A 12,014-nucleotide genomic window follows, 5' to 3' on the forward strand; every position below is an offset into this window, starting at 1 on the left:
ACATGTACACTAGAGAATTACATTCACAGAATTTTACTTCATATACTGGGCAAGTCGCTATACAACTTATACTTGAACCCCATTATAAACGTGAGAATTACATCTGAATGTATTTATAGGCCAATATTAATGGTTACAGTATTTGCATAATCATCACTTAGACTCTCGAGGATTTTGGAGGAACTCTTCCACACTATAAAAGCAATGTGTCAACAGATATTCTTTTAATGCTGCTTTAAAATTTTTTACATCTGTCATTACTTTAATTTCTCTTGGCAATTTATTGTAGATAATTTTTCCATGGTGTAATGTTCCTTTTTGGCACAAACTGGTTTTTGTATGGAGTACATGAAAGTCAGTTTTCTGTCTTGTATTATGATGATGAACATTTTCATTTTTGGGGAGGATACTAGGATTTGTTATTGTATATTTCTTTATAAACATTGCACTTTCAAATAGGAAAATACATGGAAGGGGAAGAATCCCCATCCTTTTAAATAATGGTCTACATGGTTTGTTCCTTTTTATTCCAGCCATGATTCTCACTATTCTTTTTTGCATCCTGAATAGTTTTAGGCAGGATGGCGAGTTACCCCAAAAAGTGATCCCATATTTTAGGACAGAATGTATATTAGAATAGTAAACTGTCATTAGACAGTCCTTATGACAGCAGTTTTCTAGCACTCTCATTAAATAACACATGGTACTTAGCTTCTTTAATATGTTGTCAATGTGAGTTTCCCATCTAAGATTATCCTGTAGCCAGATCCCCAGAAATTTTGTATTAGGCACACTTGCAATATCCGTGTCTGACATCTGAATTCTTATATCCTCTTCAATGTTTCTCTTGATATTATGAAAATTTAATGCTACTGTTTTGCTTTTATTTATTATTAGTTTGTTTTGGTTGAACCAGTTTACAACATTTGTTAATGCCTCAGACAGTCTTGTCTGTAGTATCTCTGCAGTCTTCCCGCTGACTAATATGCTTGTGTCATCTGCAAACTGGATAGTGCTATGGTACTGGTTGGCTGATGTTAGGTCATTTATATATATCAAAAATAGGATGGGGCCAAGTACCGAGCCCTGCGGTACTCCATATTTTACTGCTTTGTAATCAGAATAGTGTCTTGTTGATTTATTTTCTTTGTGAAAATGTATTTCTACTACTTGCTTGCGGTCAGTAAGATATGATCTAAGCCAGCTGTTAGGCGTACCTCTGATACCAATTCTTTCAAGCTTCTGCAGCAATAGAGTGTGGTCTATGATGTCAAAAGCCTTAGACAGATCAAGGCATATGCCAGTTACTTTTTGTCCACTATCAATTTTTTCAAGTACTTCACCCAGAAATTCATATATTGCTGTTTCTGTTGATCGGCCTTTCCGGAAGCCATGTTGGGTTGTGGATAATATTTTGCACTTTTCTAGAAAATCTAGCAACCTCTTATGAAAAATTTTTTCTAGTATTTTAGAAAATGTAGATAGCAAGGCAATAGGTCTATAATTGGCTATGTCTTCTTTCTTACCCTTTTTGAACAGTGGTTTTAGTTTCACTGTCTTTAAGCAGGAAGGAAAGACTCCATTTGTTAATGAACTGTTGAAAATGTGGGCTAATGGTATTGCAATGAGGTCCCCCACATTTTTAATGACATAATCTGGAATCTCATCCACACCTGTTGAAAATTTTGTTTTTAACTCTCTTATTGATAGTATAATTTCCTTAGGGTTGGTTGGAGTAAGAAATAGGGAGTTGCAGTTTCTATTTTGATTGGATGGTGTTGTAGCAGGATTTTTAATTGAAGATTTTATGTCAGATAGTAATTTTTCACTAATATTTGCAAAGTATGTATTAAAAGCATTGGCTACTTCTTCTGGATTTGTAATTTTTTTGCCATCTTGGATTACCTGGAGATTTACATTTTGGGAGGTCTCGTTTCCTACTTGTTCTCTGACTATCTTCCACATGGCTTTCATTTTGTTCCTGGCCATTTTTATATGGTGATCATTTGTTGTTTTTTTAGATTCTTTTATGACTTTGTGAAGCACTCTCTTATAATTCTTGAAATGCACTAGAAATTCTTCTGTAACATTTTGTGTTTTTGAGATTTCATAAAGTCTCCTCTTTTCAGCACATGATATTTTAATGCCTTTCGTCAGCCATGTAACATTTCTTTTTTTAGTTTTTAATGTTTGGTTTTTAACTGGAAAAGAAATATTGAAATAATGGGAGAATATTTCCATGAACATGTCAAACTTTTTACATGTGTCCTCATAGTTGTCTATATCATTCCATGTTTCTTTTTTCAGTAAGTGCCTGAAGTGTTCTAGGTTGTGCTTGCTAAAATTTCTACCTTTTCTTGTCATTTGTTGTTCAGTATTTCCTGCAGTGTCTACTGGGAATTCAATAAACTGTGCATAATGATCACTGAAACCTGTATTCATATTTCCAGATTTGTATAAATATTTATCTGTATTTATTAGTATCTGATCTATAGCACTGCTTGACGATTTGATGACTCTGGTGGGGGATTTGATAGTTGTATGTATGTTGTAGGTTTTTAATAAGGCCTCAAGGTTTAATCTGTCTTTTGAGTTCTTGTTGAAATCTATATTAAAATCACCACATATGATGGTTGTTTTACTAACTATTTTTATACTGTTAAGTGCCTTCTCAAGATTTTCAACAAAAGTAGTTACGTTTCCATCTGGGCTTCTATATATGCAAATAACAATTATATTTAAATTTGTCAGTTCTGTAGCAGAAATTTCGAAGTTTTGCTCTTCCCCTAGCTGGTTAGTGAACTTTAAATTTTCGTGTTTGACGTCCTCTCTAACATATATGCATGTTCCTCCATGCATGGAGGTTTTCCTACAAAAAAAAGATGAAAGGGTAAAGCCCTCTATCCTTGTGTGATGTAACGTATTTTCGGATAACCAGTGCTCACTAACACATATAACAGACACTTCTTTTAGTTCATCTGATAACAATATTTCTATCTCACTAACTTTATTTGATAAGGATTGTACATTTTGGTGCAGGAGCATAAATTTCGACGATGACTTATTTACTAGGTTGTTTTGGCCTACCTTATGTTCGACAGCTGCACATGACATATCATTTTTAACACTTTTACAATTGAAGTTTTCTTTCCAGAGCGATGTTTTAGAAGATGAAATCAACATTTCTCTGGAATCACTTGCCATAAAAAACGTTGTGGTTCTTTCCTGTTTCGTGTTGGGCGAGTTGACTTGTAGTGTGATGGAGTTTCTGCTGTAATTTTTGGAGTTGTAATTTGAGGAACCGCAACCAGGCTAGATGGGGATCCTCTTCTTGCCACTTCAACACTTCCTGAAGTCATTGGAGTAATATTCTCTTCATTTGAAATTGGTGATTCCATTGCTGCTGCTGCTGCAATTTGAGGCTGCACTAAGCCTGGCTGATTTCGGTTTAATTGTTCCATGATTGCATCGCACAGTGCTACTTTCCCTTTCTTGTTTCTGTGCAATCCATGGGTAGTGAAATTCTCTCTTTTTTGACTGTCTGCATTAATATATGTCACATTGCTGAAGAGCTTACATATTTTCTCGAACTTCCGGTTAGTTGCTTCGATTTCTGCATTCACACACGATGTTTTGATGAGATCATGTCTCATAGGGATGCTTATCACGAAAACTTTCATGTCCATAACTTTTGCCAATGTTTCCCTTAAAGATCGCAAAGCGAATTTTGCCTCGTTCTTGTAGACATCGTTTGCGCCAGCTAAAATAATGCAAGAGTTACAACTTCCATGGTTACTGTGTGTGTCAATATGCTGAGTAACTTCACGCAGTGGAGCACCTGGCTTCACAAATCCAATAACACTTCCATTTATTAGTTTTTCGTTCATGATCTTTGCCAGTCCTTTTCCATGACTATCAGAAAATAAATAAATAATGTCAGCATCTTGTTTTTTAATCATACATGCTGTTCACACTACCCTACAAAAAGTTTGAATTACATTTAATAACAAATAAAACATAATGTTTATGAGATGACTGCATTACTGGCAAAAGGAACTTAGCTAAAGAAACTTAGAGAATAAAACAAGAAAGTGACCATGTAGCATAAATCAAAATATACCAGTACGTAACCAGTTTTTAAAGACCAAGTGTCCTTTCAAAAGAAAGTAGACTACAAACACTACTCACATAACTTTCTGAGAAATCATAGACCACTTTTTCATCTGTGAGATTTGGAGAAAAAGAGCTGACTTCTGAAGTGGAGAACTTGGAAACACAAAAATCAGGAAACTATAAAACTATAAGCACAATCAAAGGAGCTGAAAACATTCATAGACAGAAACCAGAAAAGGCATGAAAATGATACCTAACCACCATGGCAATGGCACGAAACACATAACTGATTGACTGTGAACAGTGAAGAGTATTGTGATACATTACTTATAACATTATATGTTAAGGCTATCTAATGACTTGCAGAAAGTGACTAATGAGGGATGTTGTTATTTACTGCAAAATTTAATGGAGGAAGCATTACTATGCAGGCTTTTCTTAAACAGTTCATACTGCCAGTTGAGCATTACTGGACATTTCATTGTTATCTTCACTGTGGCAATGATTTTTAACTCATGTGTTTTATTTTCTGTTGTGTAATTTCATGAAAGTTAAGTAAAATGCTGTTGTTGGGCCAAGTTGTGTGATAAATATCACCCAAATGTCAAAACATTATGAAAAATTTCAGACTTTACATGGATCCAAAAAGCCTTAATCAAATAAGTATGAAAGAACTTACTACTCATGGCACAAAAATGATACTATTGGATACTGACTACAATTAGTCCTTTGCGACATTATTAAGTTTGCTGTGATGAATGAAATTCATGTCATCATATTATTGGGAACACTTACTATCAATATTATTCATTCAACAATTTATTTACATAAACATACCAAAGATGATAAAACATAAACTATTACACAAGAAACAAACAAAGGAAAAGACATAGTTCTTGCCAAAACTCTCAGAAGTTCTCAAGATGTTAATTTGGGAACTCTGGAAGTCTCACTGCTTGGCAACACCACTGATGCTTAACATTTGGGAGTGCCTTTGTCAGAAAATCAGATTTCTGTTTGTTGGTACTGGCTGACTTGATGCTGCACTTTCCTCTGTTTATTAGATCACTAATATAGTTGTGCCTCACATCATTGTGTTTAATGCATACCCTTGGGATTCAGTATAGTGGCACCTCATTGGTTTTTTACTGTGTTTAGCACTCAATTCGTGCTAAATCCTTGGACATATATAGTTGTTTCCACTGCTGTTGATAGGAGTATGTATTCAGCTTTTGTAACTGAGAGAGCAACTATTTTTAGCCACTTTGAATTCCATGAAACTGCTGCCCAACTAACTTGTAAATATAGCTATTCATTGATTGAGATCTGATGTCTTTCATGCCCATGACTAACAAAATTGTAATTATCAAAAGTGATTATTATATGATTAAAGTTTCCTCCAGTGGTTACAATATAGTTGGTGAATTTTTTGTACAAGCAAACTGAGATTTTCATTCAAGTTTTCAGTTACATCAGGAAGTGCGTCTTCCCCCAAGGTTTTAAAACTCTCTCTTGTGGGGAGCATTTCTTTGAATCTTACACTGATACTTCCAGGTCACCAATAGCTTTCATTATCTCGAATGGATCAAGAGTCACCTGGCCTAAGAATTGCTTGTGCACACACCTCAGATAGCCACCTACCTAGCTAGCAGCCTTGAATGTTGGTTGCACATGACCCGTTTAGGAGGACCAACCCTGTGGTGCAAGTCTAGGAAGTCACAGCCCAGCCTGTCACAGAATGTGTTTCTGTGGGCTTCAACTTGTTGAAGAGGCTATTCCATAACTCACAGAGGAAACAGGATGTAGCCAACTGCAGATTGTGATGCATGCTGGGACAAACAATTCCTGTTGTTTGGGGTCTGAGGTCATACGTGTATGATTGGGGCGATTTGCAAAAAAGGTTGAGAATACCAACGTTGGAGTTTCAGAGAAGCTCACAATGTGCAGCATTGTCCTCAGAACCGATCACAACCCACCAGTGGTTTGTGATTGGCTTCAGACAGACTAAGTCTGCGCTCAGCAGCCAGACACTGTGGCCATGTGTGTTTGAGTTGCATTTGTATGTGTGTGTGTGTGTGTGTGTGTGTGTGTGTGTGTGTGTGTGTGCATTTTTTGATGAAGGCCTTGTTGCCCAAAAGCTCACTTTCTGACAGTCTTTTTGTTGTGCCCATCTGTGACTTAGCATCTCTACCATGTAGTGAGCGGCAACTATCATTTTCATAATATTGGTACAAAATACTTGCTTCTCTACTCCATCTACTTCACTTCCGACTACAAATGTGCCATTGAGTTCCCACACCAATCCAAATCATTCATATCTACAAAACACTGGTAATGTGAAATACCTGTCATTCTGATCAACAATGATTTGTGGTTTCTTCACATGTAAGGGATTTTCCACAAACACCAAGTACTCAATGACTTTAACAGACATGTGTTAGTGTTGGCAGAATTAGACAAAGATCACTTCAAAAACACATGAATAATCATATGCTCATGTAAGAAACACTGTGATCAAACATTATTCCTTGCCAAAACATTAATGTTTGAAAAATCAGCTTTCAACTCAGACTTATGTATAACTGAAACCTGTGTATGTTTGTAAATACAACTCTGTTGACAGAAACTGCATTATTTCTAACTTTCCACAGAAATGTGTTGGTGATGGATACTAACCTACCAATATCAAACCTACCAGAGAAAACAGACGTAATGGTTAATTACCTAGAAGATAATTTTTGTAACCAAACTTCGTCTTTTGAGAGCAGCACTAGAACATGCATGCTAAATAATGAAAATGGTCCTAGCCCCAGAATGTGCATGACAGCCTTAGCTTAGCTTGCAATGATTCACTATCCACCAATTACTTTTACTTTGGACTATTGCAAATAGGAGACTGTATAAGTCAGTTATAAGTCAGTTCCAAGAAATGTATTTCTTAATTACAATTAAAAAACAAAGAGAAACCTAAGTGTCCACAGAGTACATGTCATACTAAAGGAAAATAACACTGGCTATGCCAAATTAAATTATATCACAACTTTTCCTACCAATATTATAAATTTTCTAAATACTCAAGTCTCTTCCTTACACTTCACCTAATTAACAATTGCACATACTGTGAGTAGAGAATATATACATCCATGCTCACATTATGTAGTCGTTAACCAATAATAATATAATGTGTAATAAACATGATGAAAGTGTTATTATGTCACATGTTGTTCACAGATGCATTGTGTCTGTATCAGATAGTGATTGAGCATTTTTACTTCACATGTTGGAAAAGAAAGATAGTACACAGAGATCATACAGCAATTACTGAGCATGATGCACGATACCAGACTGCTATCTGGTGCCAATCATCACAGATTTTAAATATGCAGTAAATGGTACATCTGTATTTGGTGTTGTCAATCATCTCACACAAGTTACAATGGTCAAGGATAACTAAATAAAATGGCCATCATCAAACCATTCAGACTACATCATGACCACTTTATGTTGTATTGATTAAGAACCACCATACAGACATGGCAGAGATTCATGCACAGTATTTTATGTCATCTCCCATTTGTCTTTTGATATCTTGATGATATTTTGATTTTTTCTAAGTCCTTGTGAGAACATTTGGAACATTTGCCCCAACTCTTTCAACATCTTGAAGATTTTGGTGTTCTTGTGAATGCAGAGAAATGGTCGTTCAAAAAAGCAGAAATCTTTTTTGTGGGTGACAAGGTCTCTGCACAGGGCTGGCACCACTGCAAGAAAAATATTCAGTGTCCTACTATATACAGAGGACTTAAGTGATTTATGAGCACCGTGTGCCTTTATCGACATCATTTACCACATGTCGTAGTTGTGCAATAGCCTCTCAATCTGCATCTCACCCGGAAAAACACTTGCAACAACAGAAAAATTGAGTGATGTACTGAAGCATCTAAAGTGTTTGGAAGATTTGAAGAAAGCACTTTCTAAGACAACAGTGCTAACACATCTGAAGCATGGTGCACTGAATAGGCCTTTGTATGTACCAGCCAGGTAGCAGTGGGCACTGCCTTAAGCAACAGTTTCATGGGTCTTGGAAGCACCTGGCATTTTTCTCCAGGTGTATTAAAGAGATGCAAACTAGATGAAGCACTACAGATAGATAATCTCTTGCTGTGTATGTGGCAATTAAACACTCTCAACTCAGGTTAGAGTGCCAACATTTTGCAATGTTTATGGACCATTGACCACTCTTCTGTTCTACGGCAGCCAATTAAACTTATTTCACCTTGTTGATGGAACATGTAGAATTTGTCACACAGTTTCCAGTGGATGTACAATTCATCAAAGTTGAAGACAATACCATGACTGATTGCTTTTCAAGAAACATATCCAGAATAACAATTGAGGATTGGGTGAATATTGCAGACAGCTAGCTGATAGATGCCTTTGTACAACAGAACATCCTCAATGAAGCATGTAATACCCCTGCCTTAATATAGCAATTTAAAAAAATGGCTCTTCTTCTTCAGAACATTGCAAAATAATATGCACCATTCTTATGGCAGTGTATTTTCAACTTAATGGAAGGTAATATCACACTGCATATTAAAAGTCTTACTTAAATTCAAAATGACATCAGTGTCTAGAAGCTCTTCTGTAGTGCACAGTTTTAATGTCACTTGTTACGTGTTTAGCAACAAAGCATGAATCAAATAGTTCTCATTACACAAGAAGTGTAACTTTATTCACAGTCACCTAGAGTTTATCCACATTCACTTTTACACTTTGAAGACACATGATGAATGCATATAATTTAAGACCATTTACATTGTTCCATATAGCTAAGAGCTTCATTCACCTTTGCACTTCAAGCCCTAAATTGGTCTGATGAGTTGGCACTGGAGAACAGTATTTATCATAGATGGTAAGTGTCATTTTTACTCTTCTCCCAGTGTTGTAAAAACAGATGTTTTGTTGCACCATTTTAAACCATTTTCTTGCCTCACAGTGTCCAAACTTTCACGTGCATAAGTGATTAAAACCTTGATATACCATATTTTACACACTGTAAGACACTGCAAATTGTAAGAAGCACCTTAATTTTTAAGCAACTTTTTAAAAAGTTTATAAAACCAAACTGACCTTTAAAAATCACTAAAAATCATTATCTGAACTTCGTTCTTCTTCTTCTTCCTCTTCACTATCATCATTGTCCTTTTCATATATAAAATGGTCTTCACTGCCATTGAGAGCATTACTTATTCATCACTTCTTGAAAGATTTACAACAATGTCTTCTCTCACTCTAGACCATGACTGTTTTATTCATTGACACCCTTGTTTGATTTTAGGTCATTTTAAAGCTCCCTTTGGTGTGAATTCATGTTGGGTTTCAACCATCATCTATTTCTTCCATCCTCCATAATATAAACCTTAATCAATTTATTTATCAAAACATCAAGAGGTTGCAATTGTGAAGTAAACCTTCCTGGAATAACAGAAAGCTCCATATTTCACTGTCTCACTTTCCATTTCACAAAATTTTTAAAATGACTACTAAACTGATTTAGCAGAAGACTGTTCTTCAATAAAACATCTTTCCAACAAAATTAAATATATGGTGATTTTTAACACTGGTGAGAATTATAAACACTGGAAATTTTTATATTAATTTCAAGTATAAAATGCAACCGAATTTCAGAGGCAATATTTTGAAGAAAAGTGTGCACCATATAGGCCATAAAAGATTGTACAGCCCAGCACAGTTTCCAGTCATCTAAATCTAGTTTGAGTTTCCTATATAAAATTCCTTAGTGTACTTTGTAATAGCGATATTTTGTTTCTGACTCATTTTTAGTTAGAAAACTCTTTGCTAATTTCCAGTTATTGTCGTGATTCTGGTTACTTCAGATATTCCAATGTAATTTTAAACTCTTTCTTCCTCCCCATATTGTTTTTTGAATTACCCCACAGATAACCTTGATAGAGCATCAACTATCACATTTTAAATTTATCTTGAACATATTTAACCCATTAAGTACCATTTTTTTTTCTTTCATCTACATTTATTTCTGTGTTGCCTGATTGACATAGAGATGAGGAAAAGGAAAACAAAAGAAAAAGAATGCAATAATCCTGAAATAAATTATTTATTTCAATTGATCCACAAATGGGGAAAATGCACGTGCCACACTATTTTACATTTTCTTTTATTTTTTTGTGCCAGACAGCAAAACAATCAATATGGAATCCCACATTGCACACAGAGCACTCTTTCCTCGCATTTTTCTTGCAAATTGCACTTTTTTTGTTTTCCCAGTGTTCTGTGTTCAATCACATGTCTGTTTCTAGATGTCCTGAATTCAATTGTAACCCTTGAAAGGTATGATTTTTGGGTATGGTGGACACCCTGACCTTTTCAGATCAGAAGCAGCAGATGGTTGAACAAGATATGCACTTGCCACCATCCTCCGGAACTGAAGCAGTGGAATATTTTTGTTCAAGAGGCAGTAGATGACATGCGCATTGACCAATGCTACATCTGATGCATTGGTGAACGATGGGAAGTGCCATTTCTTACCTCAAATTCTCACACAATATTTCTGTACATTCCAGTCCAGTTTGACCACACCTGCCATATGATTGTTATATATTGTGAAATAATTCTTGGCTGTGAAACTTGCACTTCTTTGTTCTCAGATTTGCTCCATCTCTTTTCTTGGATTGCTGCATGCACTGTCTCATAGTTTGACAAGAGACTTACACAATTGTTATCTTCCAGTACTTCCATTATCTCTGTATTCTTGTCAAATCCATGGTCATATGCTCCTCTTTGCTTCTTCTTCGTGCTGTTCTCAGATTCTATTGGCCAGTTATTCATTTAGTTCATATGGGCAATTCAAGTTGTCCTTACTCTCATTTCTGAGAGCTCTTTCAACAAATGGAAGCTCATGAAAAAGTTATCAAAACATATTTTGTGAAGTTCAGGAGTCTGCGGAAAAGAAATCATATTCAGCACAAATGATCTGCCAAGTCCCAGAACTGAAACTTCACTTGTATCCTTCAATTTTCCTTCATAGACTGACATATGGTAACAGAAACCGCTTTGAGAACAGCACATGGCTCACTGTTTGAATCCAAATCTGACTGGTTTCCCACAAATGAACTGTTTTAGGTAATGGTGTCCATAATATCATACGATTTGGTCATCAGCACTCAGGCTGTTGAAAAAAACTTGAAATTTCATGAAATTATTATTCAGTAAATCCATTAACAGACCAATTTTAAAAAACTTTATCCCTTTTGTCAGGTGGGATTCTGTTCTGATGTGTGTTATCACTGAAATGATGGTGGCACTATATTTTCAGGTATCAGTTGCAACTCATACACTGTTGTACAGATGTTATATCAAAGTCCTCATCTTCATTCCAGTATAGCTTTTCCTGTGGAAGAGCACGGTATCCACTGAAGAGTAGTATACTTATGAACTTTTTTATGCATCCATTGGATAACTCATAGCTGTGATTATTGTTGTGTGTAGCATGTCGGACACTTTCACTGACTATCAACTTCAATACCTGTTCATCAAAAAATTCTTCAAAGCACTCAACAACAAATTTTGCTTTTAGTGCTGCTACCAAATTGGATTTTTGCTGTTCAATTTCTGCTCTATCAGGATAGGTTTTAGAGTAAGTCTTTTGTTTTCCAATCAGGAGTGATAATAGATTTCACTTTCTTCTTTGTTGGCCTGCATGTTCCTCATTTTCCTTTTCTCCATTGGCATGAATTTCCAAGGAACCTGGCACATCATATGGAATGGTATTTTCAAATATATTTTCGTTGATACCTTCACAGGCAGACATCTCATCAACAGGATCTGGAAGAAGCTCTACAATGTCAATGGTCTCATTC

The sequence above is a fragment of the Schistocerca cancellata genome, chromosome 9 (assembly GCF_023864275.1).
Source record: "Schistocerca cancellata isolate TAMUIC-IGC-003103 chromosome 9, iqSchCanc2.1, whole genome shotgun sequence".
Taxonomy (NCBI): Eukaryota; Metazoa; Arthropoda; class Insecta; order Orthoptera; family Acrididae; genus Schistocerca; species Schistocerca cancellata.